We start from the raw sequence: 17,384 nt of genomic DNA on the forward strand, positions 1-17,384 counted from the left end.
GTTTCATAGCGTGAAACAAATGTTCACGCGGTAAAATAATAATAATAATAATCAAAATTTAATTTCCACGTGAAGTCCGGTTCACGCGTGAAGAGTGTTTCATGGCGTGAAACAGAAGTTCGCGCGCGCAAAAAAAAAAAGAACTTAAATATACATAAAAACATAAAAAGCACATGGATAGAAGAAGACAGGATCAGGTCCTACTCAACAACATTTGACAAGAATCTTGCCACACAAAAGGACATCATCACAAGCCAATTACTTAAAATGATGAATGTCGCTTCAATGAATCAAATGAGTAACTGAGAATCACCATCTCGTTTTGATGATTATGTCTATGTTCCTCCAGATCCTTCTCTCTCTTCTCTCCCATTATTAATATCTCTTAGTGTCCTCACTAACAAAAATCTCATGTAACCTTCCCAATGATTGCCAAAAACGAAGTGAGCCAAAAAAAGGGGCTCATAAAAATATAAAAAAGCAATCGTTCGCAAAAACCCCCAACCTGTTAGGAATTCCCAATACACCACTAACCTCTTCATTCATTAACTAGATTTCTTATTTCTTCTTGAGGAACAAAGACCATTGAACGTCATTCAACATCAAAGCCATCGACAAAGCTTGTTCATTCTTCCCACACAAAGGTCTTCAACACGATCACGACGAGGACGCGATCGTCATCTCAGGAAGAGGGGAATGTTAATCTCATTCTAAGATTAACAAGAGCTACCGCCATTATCTTACATCAATGAGTCACGGTAGATACACCACAGGGTTACACATTCAAGATATGAAGCAATAGTGTCAAAAGCTACAACTTGGACGGGCGCCCATAATGGTGTGATGGAGTATTTATGGCAATTCCCGCTTTAAGAGCGTGTGGTAGCAAGTTAGGCTGAAGTCTTAAGTAATGTACTTCATGGATATATTATGAGAGTAGTCATTGTAATAGCATTAGGTCTCTTATGAGCCTAAAGTGCCCGGTCGGCCATAGTTTAAGTGAGTGTGAACACTTATGGCCATATATATAAGTGAATTTCTCTCATACTACAAGATACTCTCCCATTGTGCAATTGAGTCTTGCTCTTGCTAATCCTCTTGCTAATCTCTCTCCCTAATGCATGCTAGTGAGTGTGTGTGAGTGAAGTGAGGTGAGAGGAGGGACGAGGACGCGTAGTGCAACGCGGCGTTGTGACAACGCTCGTGGGAGACGCGGTGGAATTGCTTCTCAAGGAGTTGTAGAGCTTGGAGACCTCAAGGGTTACGAGCTCGGTCATTGGAAAGATCCTCACGACAGTTGCGGTTCACCAGGTAATCTCTTTTTGGATGTGTTTCAAGGAGGGTTAGGGTGAGCCTTAACATTTTTGGCGCCGCTGTCGAGGAGCCATCTCTTGGCTTTTTCCATCATTTTATCTCTAATCTATGCATAACCCATTGTCCATTATCTTGATTAGTGGTTTTCCATGAAAAAGATGTGGATTTGATGGTGATTTATGTGAGATTTAGTGTAGAATAGCTCTCTTTTTTTATTTTTGAAAAGAATGCTTTTTACATAATTTTTAGATTAATGTGTTGTTTTTTTATGGGTTCTCATGTTCTTAGGGCTTGCAGATAGTTTGTACTAGGCTTAGTTTGCATCCATTGCATCAAACAATGCAAGAAAATGCATTTCTTAGTGAATGTTAGCTCTCTTTAGTTTAAACATAGATCTAAGACCATTAATTTTAGTTTAATTGTGTGTTTTTTGTTGAAATTGTTCGGATTAGAGTGTTAGCAAGCATAAGGAGTAGCTTACTAGCTCAAAAAATTTCTTAAAACCATAAAAAAACTCTTGAATTTGACTAATTTCTCTTAATGGACTGGTTTTTGTCATTAAGGGTGATTAATCTTATTCAAGAGACTAAAAAATTAGAAAATATGTTAATTGGGATCTAAATTAATCATATGATTAGTCAAAATTGAGATTTTTGAGTGTTTTGAGAGCATCTAGATGCATCAAAACACATAATCACATCAATTGTTTGATCAATTGGAGAAATTTGACTCTCTACTTAATTTTGTCTTAAAAAGGAGACTATAATTAAGAGTCTAATTAATCTCCTTATTTAGATTAATTTATACAATTGTTGATGTACATAGATTAGTTTTTTCTTGCTCTATCCAATGATGTGCTCAATTGAGTGAATTAATTAGGGATTAGTGGTTAATTAGAGTCCTTGATTAGTGTAAAAAGAGAGAAAAATTAGTGAAAGGATTAATATTGGATTAATCTTTAATCACCTTTTTACATAACTCATTAAGGATAATGAGCATTCAATGAGAAGATGCTTCATGAGTTGTCAATTTGTCCATTTTGGGGGTCATTTATAAAAGATGTAAGGTGTGTCATTACAGGGTTGATTTTTTGATTCCACTTACCTTTTTTGGAAAAATTCCCATATCCCTTTCATTCTAAATTTAAAAAATATTCTCCCCAAAAAGAAAAATTCGTATTTCTCACTAGACTTTAAAAAAAACCGAAATTTAATCCCACGTGAAGTCCGGTTCATGCGTGAAAAACGACATGAAAAACCAGTTCACGTGAAAAAAAAAGAAAAATCCCACGTGAACGAAATTCTCATGTGAACGGAAATATGACGTGAACGAAATTCTCACGTGAACGAAAATATGACGTGAACGGAAAAATCACGTGAACGGAAGTCCAGAAAAAATAAATAAATAAATAAAAATCAAAATTTCATTTCCACGTGAAGTCCGGTTCACGCGTGAAGGATGTTTTACGGCATGAAACAGCAGTTCACGCGGTAAAAATAATAATAATAAAATCAAAATTTAATTTCCTCGTGAATTCCAGTTCACGCGTTGAAGAGTGTTTCATGGCGTGAAACAGACGTTCACGCGGTAAAATAATAATAATAATCGAAATTTAATTTCCACGTGAAGTCCGGTTCACGCGTGAAGAGTGTTTCATGGCGTGAAACAGAAGTTCACGTGGCAAAAAAAAAGCACTTAAATATACATAAAAACATAAAAAGCACATGGGTAGAAGAAGACAGGATCAGGTCCTACTCAACAATATTTGACAAGAATCTTGCCACACAAAAGGACATCATCACAAGCCAATTACTTAAAATGATGAATGTCACTTCAATGAATCAAATGAGGAACTGAGAATCACCATCTCGTTTTGATGATTATGTCTATGCTCCTCCGGATCCTTCTCTCTTCTCTCCTATTATTAATATCTCTTAGTGTCCCCACCACTAACAAAAATCTCATGTAACCTTGTCGATGATTGCCAAAAACAAAGTGAGCCAAAAAAAAAAGAAAAAAAAAAGGTCTCATAAAAATATAAAAAAGCAATCGTTCGCAAAACCCCCTAACCTGTTAGGAATTCCCAATACACCACTAACATGTTCATTCATTAACTAGATTTTCTTATTTCTTCCGGAGGAATAAAGACCATTGAACGCCATTCAACATCAAAGCCATCGACAAAGCTTGTTTATTCTCCCCACAGAAAGGTCTTCAACACGATCACGAGAGGACGCGATCATTATCAGGAAGGGGGGAATGTTAATCTCATTCTAAGATTAACAAGAGCTACCGCCATTATCTTACATCAACGAGTCACGGTAGATACACCAAAGAGTCATACATTCAAGATATGAAGCAATAGTGTCAAAAGCTACAACTTGGACGGGCGCCCATAATGGTGTGACGGAGTATTTATGGCAATTCTTGCTTTAAGAGTATGTGGTAGCAAGTTAGGATGAAGTCCTAAGTGATGTACTTCATGGATATATTACGAGAGTAGTCATTGTAATAGCATTAGGCCTCTTATGAGCCTAAAGTGCCCGGTCGGCCATAGTTTAAGTGAGTGTGAACACTTATGGCCATGTATATAAGTGAATTTCTCTCATAATACAAGATACTCTCCCATTGTGCAATTGAGTCTTGCTCTTGCTAATCCTCTTGCTAATCTCTCTCCCTAATGCATGCTAGTGAGTGTGTGTGAGTGAAGTGAGGTGAGAGGAGGGACGAGGACGCGTAGTGCTGTGACAACGCTCGTGGGAGACACGGTGGAATCATTAGGGAAAAAGGGAGCTCATTTTGGGGCCTTTTACGGTTTGGAAAAATAAGCTCTCAACCAATGAACAGAGGGCCAACGTAACGTTGGAAATTCACAAAAATAAAAGAAAATAGATAAAAGAAACAATATTTTATGTAGGTACATGGATTTTTAAGACAAAGCTTTCTTTATGAGGTGCATGGATTTTTAAGACAAAGCTTTCTTTCTTTGCTTATTGATATTCTTGTGTTATTTTATTTCAGATTTATACCCTTCATCGTATGAGACATGGCAAAACATCGATTGTATTCTGGGATTTATAGATGTTTTGCATGGATTGATAGGAGAACAACAATACCAAGGTCGATGTGCAACAGAGCTAGCTCAATCCGATATATTTTTTACTGATCATTTTTATCAGTTGTTGCTGGACAATGCAAACACACATGGTGTGTTAAGAAAACAAGACCTTCCGGCATGGAATTCAGTGGATTGGCCTCTCCCACATTTTAGTGTTACAGAGGCATATAGAGCCAAGCTTTTCAAAGAAGTACAGAAAGCTCTGAGGCCCAATATTGCCACAAGGATAATAAAAATTTCTTTATGCATGCCTCTCACAGTTTTTGTAGACTTGTTTAATACCTTTCCAGTGAAGGTTTCAAAAACAATGTTCACAGTTAAAGCAACAAGTCTGGCATGCATGCCACAATTTTTGGATAAAGGTTGGGATAAGAAGACATGTAGTTCAGTGTTTTGTGAGGTTGTCCAACCTTCTATGCAACTGAAGTACATGGTTGCATCACAAAATTTCATTTTTTCTTTTTATTATAAGCGCAGTCGAATGCTAGGTACAAAACTAGTCCCAATGGATCAAGATGAAGATTCTTTTGGTGCAGAAAATAAACTTCTTGATATTGATGTTGTTGAGAATGGTGATGTGCTAGTCAATATCTCATTAAGACAATGTTGCTCCCTATCTCAATTGCACAATGACATTCTATTTGAGACAGAAGGTTCTATTTCAAAGGACTTTTTATTTATCTACAACAATAAGAAGGTATACCATGTGACTTATCCTAGTCTCATTAAGCACTGCTATTAGTTTACTTTACCCTATTGTTTTTTTGTAGGTGCTCAAAAGAAGAGAGAGTTCAATAAAATGCAAAGACATTGAAAATTTGAAAATTGAGATAACACAGACTCCATAAACAAAGGTATTATATTCAATAATGTAAAATTCTGTACAGAAGTGTTTAATTATATATGTAGAACATATTCTTGACAACAATTTTCTATTTATCTACAGGCTGATCTAGAGGCTGCTCTACATGGTCCAAGCTCACCGTATCATCTTTATTTGGAGAATCTACTTTCTGCTGCTCCATCCTGTCGTGTACAGTCTCTTGGTGCTGCTCCATTGTCTCCTCTACTGCCCCTGGAGCATCTGTTTGCTGCTGCTCCATCATCTCCTCAATAACATCAGCAGCAGAGCAGGCCTTGTTCTTGTGGCTTCTCCTCATCAGCAGTAGGTCCTTGTTCTTGTGGCACCACATCTGCATCATCTGTGTCATCAAGGTGTATGACACCTTCTCGGACTTTAGAGCTCTCACCCAACTCGACAGTAGCTGGTACAATAGGTTTGGGGGAGGCATACTTCAAAAACTTCCAAATTATATCAGCTCTGAAACTATACACATAGCTCGACTTGAAGCTATCTTCTCTCATCTGCAATGAGATATGATGATTTAGAACACTTTGTACCAATATCAAATTTTTTGAAGCTAAATGAAAATTATTTTTTCTTACAAGCTCTGGCTGTCCTATCTCAAAATAGCTTGAAAGTATATATTTGGCACTAATCAGCACTCTCCAGCCACAGCTACTTGAATCATCTTGTTGTGGTGTCTGGATAGTTGGAAAGATATGTTAGAAACTGTTAATGTCTGAACAAAATAAAATTATTCAATAAGTTCAAAGGCATAGCATGAAATAGACATCAGTAGAGGGAACAACTTTTTACCTCTAAATCTATTGGCTCTATTGAATCCAAAAGATTGACATTAGGAGGACACTGATCCAATGCATCTAAAAGTCTTCTAATACAACTGCAATACATATAATTCAGTTAGTGTGCATTAAATCCAAATAATGAAGTTTAAAGTTAAAAATAGCACACAAACCACTTACAATTTCACCTCTCTGTGTGTGTTTCTAAGAGAGTTGAATAAAAAGCATTGCTTCTGCTGGATGTCAATAGAAGCAAAGCTCTAGTGATCACTGCATAAGGAAAAAAGCATTAAGAAATCAAAGGCTACAAGAGTACTCAATCTTGAAGAAAAATCCCAAAAGAAGCAGCCACACACATACTTGTTATGGTATGGAAGTAGCAAAATATCAACATGATCAAAATCACAGTGTCTGAACCAATTGGAAATATCCATGGGAGTTTCCTTTGGATCTCTTAACTTGAAGGAAATTGCAGGATCAATAATATAAATTGTATGCTGTACAGCATGGTTCAGCCAGCTTCTCATCATGCTACATTGGACAAAACAATAATTAAGGTAAGGTGTAAGGGAGGAGGTACAATATGGATTATTTTGCAAACAAATGTAAAATAAAAGACACTTACTAGAGCATTGCAAGAATGATAGTATCTGAGCAATACTCATTCTTATGAGCCAATGCTGCCAAGCATGCTTTTGTCAAGTCAAAATTATTCTCTGAAAAATCATCTTCAATATGGACAACTATGTTGGGCCCAGCTCCTGCAACCTTCTCTGTATCTGTAGCTCCATCTGTACAGTCTCCACATCTATAGCAGATTTGGATTCTTCTATTTGCTGCTTCAGTGACTCCTCATAAGCAGCTTTCCCTCTGGTGCTCATTGAGTGGGTCACTTCAACAACCTTCACCTTGTCTGCCTTCAATTTCCTTGTAGGTGGAATTAATAATATGTCTCTCATTTTTATGTCCTGCCATTCCACAGGATGGACCAGCTTGTCATACCTCCACCTCACTCTGGACAATGTGTTGAAGTCCTTGGCCATCAGAGTTACCCTGTGAGCATGGGCTGCTACAAGCATTGCATCTTCAAAGTACTTCTCCAAGTAATCCTCTGCCATTTCTTGTAAGGAAAGAATGGCAGTCCTGTTCCACCTGAAACCAAGGTGCCAGCTATCACAAATTTCTCTCACTAGCCTCTGAAAAGGTGCCTTGGGGATTGCAAAGCCTATAGCTTTTTGTTGTTTCCTGATCTCCTTTAGCACACCTGCAGAATGTTTTAACCTCTTGGACTTTTGCTGCAGCATGCTCATTGGCTTCCCCTTCCTGCCATGTGCAACTCTTCCTTTTGGAGGCACACTAGATTCCTTGACATCAGCCCCAGCTGCTGCTGTGCTGCAAGCCCTAGCCCCTTGCCAGACCTCCTTGCAGTTGCCTTGGTTCTTGCCATCACTCTGAAAAGGTCCATACAAAGCAATGGAAAAAGATTACAACCATGGAGAACATGGAATGATAAAAGAAGGTGATGACAAATTGGATAAAGCAAAATTGAACAATTTGTAACAAAACGCGATTATGATAATTTGAAATTTCTAACAGCTCATCATCGCGTTTTTCTGCAAATACTTGAAACAACATGCTATTGCATCCCTACAGTGAATTCTCTGTCTTTTCAACTATAAACAATATGTATTGAGTTTATGCAAGAACTATGCAAACTTGAATAGCCTAGAAAGTTACAAAATCACAATGAAATGGGTGGATGAAGAAGCATTTTCAAATTTGCAACAAAATGCGATTTGGGCTGTTTGAGATTTCTAAAGCCCTCTCCTCGCGTTTTGCTGCAAATTCTAGAGGCAGCATACTTGAACATGCCTTTAGTCATTTCAGTGTGTATACACCTTGGTGCAACATGGATTGAGCCTATAGACATCAAGAAGTGATCAAGCTCTCACTCAACAGGCCCAAATAAAAAGTCTTCCTGCTTCTACATGCAGTGGAGAAAATCTAAAAAATGCATATAATATTTATCATAATATCTAACCTACATCACATCAATCAGTACCTTACCCTAATATACTATTAAACAAGAAGAGAAGGAAATAGATTGTCTTACTGACCTGGAAGCTATCTGCAGGTGTGCTGTGCTGATGATGAGTATCCTGTGCTGGGGATGAACCTCTGCTGCTGCTGCTGGTCTGGATGCTGATGGTGTAGAGTAGGGAGGTAGAGATGCAAGAGAACTGAGTTAGGAGAGTAGATTATTGCAAAATACAAATAAAGGAGTTATTAAATACCACACGTGTGAAATATAGTCGTTTTTTAACACGTGTGGGTCCCACCCAGATCTTTTGGAATTTGAAATTTGACACGTGTGAAAGTCACTTTTTGCCTTGGAAATTGTGCCAATCATGATTTCATAATTAGATCCATTAACACTTTTCCCTCCCCGTCTTCCATCCCTGCCAGCACCCTCCCATCATCCTTTTCTTTCCCACTCTAATCACTTCCTACCCAACACACTCCATCCACTCTGCAACCTGTCTGAAGACTACTACCATTGCCAGATCTCCAGGTTACCAGTGCTGTAGCTCAAGTTTGGAAGAGAGCAGGAGAATCTCCAGGGCTACTCCAACAGTATGGAAGAGGAAAAGAAAGGTCAGAGATCTATACCCTTTCCAATGTTTTCTGATATATATTTCTTCCATCTATAGAATTCTTGAATCTCAGTGCCTAGAAATCTAGTAGATCACCCTAGGATTTGATTAGAGATGGATATGAATAGGATTTAGAATTTTGCAACAAAATGCGATTATAGTGCTTTACATTTTTCAAATGCTCCAAATCGCGTTTTCCTACAAATTCTAATATTTGTTTTAGTTTTTATTTCTTCCTCTTTGTTTTGCTCTCTTTTGCCCTGGGGAATTCCTCCTAGTACCATTTACTGTCCTGAACATTGTGAGATGTCCCTAGCATTTGATTGGAGATGGATGTCAATAGAAATTTAGAATTTGCAACAAAATGCGAGGAGAGCACTTGACATTTTTCAAATGGATCTGCATCGCGTTTTGTTGCAAATTCTTGTGCCCTTCTGGTTTTTACTGTTTCCTCATTGTTCTACTTTCTTTGTCCCTGGGGATGTCTTTCTTGATGATGAGAAAGGTTTTTGCTTTGGAACAGTTGATTCTCAAGCCCCTCCTTTCAAGAGGAAGCTGGACTTTTCTGCTGCTATACTCAGACCACAGCAATCACCAGGTGATTCATGTGTGCTCATGAAGAGAGTTGTTTGGTGATATCCTGTACATTATCTGATTGCATATGTCAGCATATAGAATTCATGTTATATAAATTTTGGTTCAGGCAAAAGCAAGAGACTAGAGCAGAAAGGTGAGTCTTCCCTTTCAAAACAAAGGGAGCCAGAAGAGGACAAATCTCCAGATTTGCTCCTATTTGACTTTCTTCACAAGTGCAAGGCTCAGAGGAACTTCCACATATACCACAGTATTTTCAACAGGGAGTTCACTATGAGCTCTCTTTTGGACCATCACAGAGATTTTCTTTCAGACCATTGGGATACCTTCAAACAACTGACAGAGGCAGGAAGGATTGTGGAAGGTGAAAAGGTTTTTGTGCATTTAAATCATATTGTCTCCATTGACAGGCTGAGGTACCATGTGAATAGAAGGTTTGACAGCCTGCCTGAGGAATATAAATTTAGCTGTAACTTGCACACCAGAAAGTGTAGATGCTTGAGGAAAACATGGCATTCCTTATGTACATTGTCTTTCAACAGCAATCTCTAGAAGAGCAAGGGCAGGAGACTGAAGAAGAAGATATATCTGTAGCGGAGGTAAAAGAGGATATTCCTATGGCAACAGATATGGCAGAGCAGGAAGAAGATATCAACCTCGAGGATGAGGGGCTGCAAGTGGCTGCTCTTGACCTTGTTCAACTGAGGACTGAAACTCTTAGGGCAGCACAGCCAGTTGAAGATTTTGATGTTCAGAGCAGCAACTATGCAGTGCCCATGCTTCCAGGTGTCTTGATTGGTGGTAAAGATTATGTTTTCCTCCATGATATAGAGTGTATGTTCAATTTGAGGGAGGACTATGCCATTTCCCTTATTGCCCAGGCTTCAAGGCTTGACAAGGAGGTTGGCATAGAGGATGACCATTCACTGCTAGCTTTGGAAACAACTTTTGATCCTGCAGAGGCCCTTACTATTTGTTTCAAAGAGGCTGAAAATTTCCAAGAGCCAGATGAAGCTGCCTTCCAGCTCACCCAGGAAGCTATGAATCTCTCAGCACTTCATAAGGAAAAACTTAAAGAAGAGGCTGGACTGGAGGGGAGAGGAATAAATCTTTGGAAAGATGAACTTCTTGTTGCTGATGAAAATGAGAAGGCATGATATTATTACTTCAAATCAAATACTTTATCTTGTGTTTAAATGTTTTGTAGTTATGTATTATTGTCTCACTCCAATCTTTTGATACATGGCAGCTACAAATTGAGGATGACACATTCCTCCAGAGAACAAGTGGAAGCAAGCCGGCTGGGTTTGGCAAAATGTCAAGCCTAGCTCATTATATTCATGATCTAGGCAGTGCTAAGATCTTGATTTACCATAGGCAGTTGAGCAACAATGGAGAAGCCATTGTTTACTTCTTTAAATGTTTGTCTAGGGTTTTAGGTGGACATGATCTTCCATGGCAAAAGGAAAAGATCATTTTAATAGAGAGGTTGTCCGCCATAGATATATTTGGGGATTATGTGAATAAGCAGGCCTCTAGGGCCTCTTACTTTTTGTCTTACACTTCTTATGCATTAGCATGTGGTGTTAAGGAGCCCAAATGTCTAGAGGGCTATGGAAAACACAAGCTCATAAGGTTTCGAGAGCCACCCATGATTGCATCAGGCCACACAATCCAAGAAGAAGAACACGTGGAGATAGCTGAAGACAAGGATACCCCTCTCAGACAAGCAACAGAGGCAAGCATTGATAATCGACATCAAGCCAATAAGGAAGAAAAAGAGTCCAATCAAGTTCAAAAAGAGAGTTCCGACTCGCAAGCCTTGGGAGTAATAGGATTTAGTCATCAAATATAGCACAAACATTATGTTGAAGTTGAACTGATTTGTACAAAGTCTTTGATCCTCATCAGTTCCTTGTCCGTACGGACGATCAGTACCCTTTTGCATTTGTCCCATCACCGTACGACACTTCAGTACTCTTCCCACACTCAGTACCTTCTAAAAGCATTTGACACTCAGTACTTTATTGGTAAGGATCAACAGTATGTCTAGCATAATTAAGTAGTATTGATTGAATTTTTTGTGTGTTAATATATGGATGTATTGATGCTTGTTAATATAGATCACATGTTTCACAAAAGAAATACTTTTGATGGAGTCTCAAAACATATAGGCATAACACCAAGAGTCACTTGTTCCACAGAATAGAAATCTATTGATTGAGTTTGAAAACATGTGGACATAACACCAATAAGTTACAAACTGCTATTCATGTTTACTTGTCCATTTATGGTTTCTAAATATCTTCGAATCCCTCCACTGTCTATGTCTCTCTGCTGCCATTGAATTGTCCAAAGTTTGTCTTCGTCTTTGCTTTTGGGCTAGAATAAAAGCAAGCCTGACTTTGGAACTAGCAACTTTTCTTTTAGCATGTAGCCTTTGTAGAATGCCTCGGTAAAACCATTGGAAGACTTCCTTCAGACTATTTGCCTTTTGACTCCCTCCATAGTGTTGTGTGTGTCTGAAAAATGCATTACGTGCCATGTAGTGAGACTTCTCCATGCCTTGGGTAGACCAAATTGCTGGGCATCCATACTTTTTGACAAAATAGGGAAGGTGGTTGTAGATGATATGCTGTTTTCACAAAGACATAAGAATGCATAGTAAGTTATAAAAGAAAAGAGGATCACACTTAAGTAAAAGAAGAAGACATCACTTTACCATGTAGTGAGTTATATTGCAGGCTGTCCATGCGTCTTTCATTGACTTCCCAAAATGTTTAATTGCCTCTTCAAAGTTCTTGTAATCACTCTTTGTCCATGTTACATTGTCACAGAACATGAAGAGTTGATCAAGAGACCTCCACACCTCTGCCTTCACATTTCGTGCTTCTCCATCTGCCTCATGATCTTTCACGGCATTATGGACTTGCTTCCACAATCCATAACTAATCCTTGAAACTGTTCTACCTTGCCTTACTTGCTTACTATTGTGTTTGGGTCGAGACAAGAATCTTCTTGCCTTAACACCACCAATAGAGGGCTTGATTGGTACCTCCTTGCCATTGGTAGACTTTTTAAAATCCTTTGTGATATGAACATCACCTCCATGCAGACCTATATCGGATAACACTTTTTCCAATGCATGAAGAGCATCCTTTCTATTTCTTTCAGGACGGAGTTTCCAAGCAAATCCAATATACAAAAATACCAATTTCTCAATAATTCGACATAGAGCATGCAATGTGCATATGTGAACATTACATAGTGGAATGTCAAGAATGGCCTTAAGTTAGGGTCAACTTTATCTCTATTAGGTACTCTCTTCCACCATTTGGAATCCATTACTTGAGCTGATTCTTTGCAGTAAAGACAAGGAGACTTTGAGTTACCTCCTTTACTAACGTTATACATGCACTTAAGTGTTTTAAGATCCCCCGCCATATGCCACCCGCCATATGTCACTCTACTTGAAAATCACCTTTTCCTGCAACATGGAGATTCTCTCCTTGCACTTGTCTTTTAATTATTCTTGGTATTTCCGTGTGGTGAAACACCCAATCTAGTGTTTCATGGTCTTCTGTCTTTACCTGTGATTATACAAAACAAAAGTCTTACTATAAAAGATTTGAAAACATTGACTAAAATCAAGTACGAAATAAAAAATGATCATACCTGGAATGAGCCCAACCACCATATGTGTTTCTCCGACTGCACACTAAAATACTTCGAACTCGCTTCATTCAATGATGTATCAAGTGCTCCATTCATCAATGTGATAGTAATCCTTTCCATTTTCTTTTCCTTTACAACCTCACACTCATCCAGTTTGATAACAAATTTCAAAATGCCTTTGCACTCTTCAAATGTTATTCCATAAAACTCGACCATTCTTCTTTGAAGTTGTTGTAGATCTACAAATATATTGTTCCAAGGGTCATACACAGTGGTTCCTTTAGTACCATGAAATATTTCTTCAATATGGATATATGGTCTAATAAACTCATCTATACTTTCATTCAAATGACCTCTTATCTTCCACACTGTTGCTGGATTTGGCAGTAAAACTCGTTTAATCCTTTGATCTCTCAAAGTTGAGGATATCGCATGGAAAATCGAACTATATCCCTTCTTGCTAACTCCACTAACATCAAGAGCCTCTTGGATTGTAGTACCATCAACTTGATTATTGGATATAAAGTCCTCTACAACATTGCGTTTGATTGTTTTGTATTTTTTTTCTTCAATCAAACCTTTTGCTACACCACAAGAAAGCAATCCTTTCATTTGTTTAACTGGAAGAAGGTTGGGATCCATATTTTCTTTTGCAAGCTCCAATAGTTTCCTATAGTAATAATATAGTAACAACACAATATGTCTATATTATTCAACACTTCCAATCCTGTTTTGCATTAATGGACAAAATAGATATAGTCATTTGAGAGCATTTTTGAGTATACAAAATAAAAAATTACAAACTAACCTTGCTTCCTGAATTCTTCGCTTGCATCCACCAGTCCCAGCCTTCAAATTTGCAATGTTTTTAATCTTCCTGCTTCGTTGTCTGTCTCCAAGCATGGTTCTCTTCCTTCTTGATCTTGTTAACTCTTTTTTACTCTTTGAATGCTCCTCAATTTCATTCTGCAACTGCTGCTTCAATTTTGCACGAATAGCTATCTCTTGAATCCTAGCTCCCTTTTCTTGTAGGTACATTGTTTTATATGTTTCTGCAAATGCAGACTGTGCTGAAATATAACCAAGAAGTCCATTTTGTCCATCGCCCGCAAACCTCAGTAGTGTGGTTGGATTGACAAATGGAGGTGTAGAGTTTTTTACTAGACATTGTGGATATATACTTCCATCACACCATAAGTCAATATGTTGGAGCCCTTCTCTTCTCATATTTTCCCGTTGTTGAGCATTTAGCACCGTATCCTTTCGTCTTTTTTGTGCTGGAGCATATTGTTCTTCTAAGTCGATGTGAAGATGGTATAATCGCTTCTTCTGAGATTGTAACTCACTAGTATCGGCCATTTTTTGTGCTTCTGAGGTTGCAAAGTTGGCTTGTCAATCTCATAGTCTTTTTGTAACATGAATTGTGGAAGTGTGGCGGTATCCATACAATCATTAAGTTCAGTGATGGATTCTTTATGAGAGGCCTGCACACGTCGTCAAAAGAGATGCGAAATCTTCGAGAAACAAAAAAAATTAAGGAGATATTTAATGCAAAATCGTGTTAGTTAGACAAAAGATTATCTTATTCTTTTCTGAACTAACAGTTCAGTGGTCCTTACTGTGACAGTTCTGAGCCACGTTTCCATATTTTATTATTTTTGAGATCTTTTAGGAGAGAAATAAATCGAAAAATAGTGAATTTCTTACAGGGCCCCAAAATGAGCTCCCTTTTTCCCTAATGTGCTTCTCAAGGAGTTGTAGAGCTTGGAGACCTCGAGGGTTACGAGCTCGGCCATTGGAAAGATCCTCACGATAGTTGTGGTTCACAGGTAATCTCTTTTTGGATGTGTTTCAACCAAGGAGGGTTAGGGTGAGCCTTAACAGCATGCACACAAGAAGGCAGTGTTGATAGACATGAGGTGGACAGATGTCATGATGGGATTGGCTATTGTGCATTGGTCACTAGGCATTAGGGACACTTTGTCAACAGGTGGCTCCTCATGGTTAGCCCTTTTGTTTTGCACATAAGGTAGAGGATTCTCATCATATGGTCTGAGATTGAATCCATTTACGAGAATTAGCATTGCCATACCATCCAAAGTGCTCACACAACAGAAAGGTTCTTGTTTACATCATAAATGATGTATGTCTTGCCTTTCTTAACTTTAGCTTACCAAGGTGGGGTCTTATCTTAGAGTTGAATAGTATCTTAGTACTCCCTTTTTGAAACTTTGTGTTTCTGTCGACCCATAGTTTCCTCCACTTCTGTACTATTTTGGCATCCATGTGCTTTGTAGAGGTCAAGAGTCCAATGAATGTGGTGAGATATTTATAAAAGATCTCTTGCACCATCCTTTGGAAGGTAGCCAATGCATTCCTTAGCTCAAAAGTCATAGCATTGGGGAGGCAAACACTCCCCCAAGGGGTCTTCTCTCTACAACCATTCTAACTTGATTGTAACCACTCAAACCATCCGAAAAGGAATACATTTCATGGCCATCGATTGCATCCAACATTGAATATATGAATGACAAAGGAAATGGGTCAGAGATGGTTGCTACATTTAGCCTCTTATAGTCCATACATACTTTGAGTTTTCCATTTTTCTTCTATAGGTGAAATCTAGCGTGCCTTTTCCACTGGATAAATGAATCTCATAGTGAGGAACTTGTATATTTCGTCCTTGACTTACCTTGATTATCTGGGGTGCATCCTATACCTTTGCTACGTTATCGATATGGCAATCTTCATCCTCATCTATCCCATCCAAGAGATTGAGACCTCTATATAAAGTGGACTGATTCGAGGGGTCCACATGCTCTCTAAGTGTAACTGAAAATTTGATTTTCTTCTTCCCTCGCTTGATGGTGATCCTGTCCTCCTCCCAAATTTGCTTTATTTTGTCATGGCAAAGCCATGGTCTTCGTAGGAACGTCGAATAGGCACCTGCAATACTATGTATCCTTAACACAATGAGCACAATAGGGAAGTTCCATCCAGCTATCCTTTCTTAGACACTAGGAAAGGTGGTTAGATGGCTAGGAGACGGTGTGTACAAAGCCTTGGGACCTTACTAAGAAGGATGCATGCCAGTGCAAGCTGCTAGTCCATAGTTTTACGAGAAGGGAGATCTTCTCGAGATAATTGTCCTCGGGTTGCGGGGCTTGAATGGGCACCTTGACAATCTCGGGTGGGCATGGGAGCTGGGCTATCTTCTTATGGGACTTTGGTCGTAGTCTAATATTGTCCTAGTCATATGATGTGGTCGGTCGATCATATGAATCTCTCTATCAGAAAATTGTACATCAAAATATGTTTGTCCATAGCATGGTAGAGCCCTCCTCTTTCGGTTCCACGCTGGCATGGTATGTCAATCAAAATTAATTTATGGGTGCAAGTGAACGGCAGACAAGTGGCTAGAGTAAAAAAATGGGTTCATCGCCGTCGCCTTATGGGTCCTTTCTGGCTCGTCGCACCTCGTCCTTCCAGCCTTCGCCCATCCAGCAATTGTCGCGCCTCGCCCACAGCCGCAATGCTATCAACCTTGCTGAAGGTAAAAGCGCAGTCGATGCTCTGTGTTTTTGTGTGTGTGTGTGTGTGTGAGAGAGAGAGAGAGAGAGAGAGAGAGAGAGAGAGAGAGTCATCTTATCGTACCCTTTGAGTCCGTGAAACCAAAAGTGTCATGCTTTTAGGGTTTCCCGATTTCCCTGCGCCCTCTCATATTAAACAAGCTGCATTTGCTGCCATCTCCGCTGACTACAATCAGTACAGGTACGGCCAATTTTTTTTAAATCAAGGTGTTCAATGTGTTTATCCTAGTATTTAATGTTCTTTTTATGCCAGGATCATTGTTCACTTGCCTTTTTATCTGTTTAGTTCTTTGTCTCGCTAGATTCTCTAGGAAAAATGTGCTTTTTCGTCATAATCTAGTCTCGAGTTTACGAGAATGAAGAAAGAAATTTGATTGATGTTTGAATAGAAGATCACAAGGGTCTTTGAAATAATGAAACCCCACCAAATTAGAGCTTTCATGTGCACTCCATTTAATGCAGGAAAACAAAAAATGACAACTACATTATCACAAAAGTGCCACAACTATGTAAGATGCAAAATGTTTCAATTCAGAGTGTTGGGGATAGGGGATGGAACCTTGAGTACAAATGCACATAGCACTGTTAGAGACCTAGAGTGTGTGCATGAGCATTATAAGGTGAATTTGGGCATGTTCTTGGATTCATCTAGGTATATATAATACCTATCTCAAGCCTCTACAAGAAGCTCTCCTTGATCAAGGATAGGCTGCAGAACAGAAGCATGCCAAGGTTGAATCAAGCTACCTATCTCTAGCTGGTAGCAGGTGGGTGCTTGGTTTTGGGCATGGG

At 38.8% G+C, this 17,384-nt stretch overlaps 1 pseudogene across 1 annotated transcript in view; it reads left to right on the top strand.

Moving 5' to 3' along the window:
* Positions 1-16,369: 16,369 nt before the first annotated feature.
* LOC147606772 (uncharacterized) overlaps positions 16,370-17,384 on the top strand; it is a 52,437-nt pseudogene continuing 51,422 nt past the window's right edge. The window contains exons 1-2 of the transcript XR_015264843.1: positions 16,370-16,555; positions 16,695-16,773. The product of XR_015264843.1 is annotated as an uncharacterized LOC147606772 (transcript). The remainder of the gene's footprint in view (positions 16,556-16,694; positions 16,774-17,384) is intronic.

The sequence above is a fragment of the Cibotium barometz genome, chromosome 56 (assembly GCF_041138505.1).
Source record: "Cibotium barometz isolate CiBa-2024 chromosome 56, ASM4113850v1, whole genome shotgun sequence".
NCBI classification, from domain to species: Eukaryota; Viridiplantae; Streptophyta; class Polypodiopsida; order Cyatheales; family Cibotiaceae; genus Cibotium; species Cibotium barometz.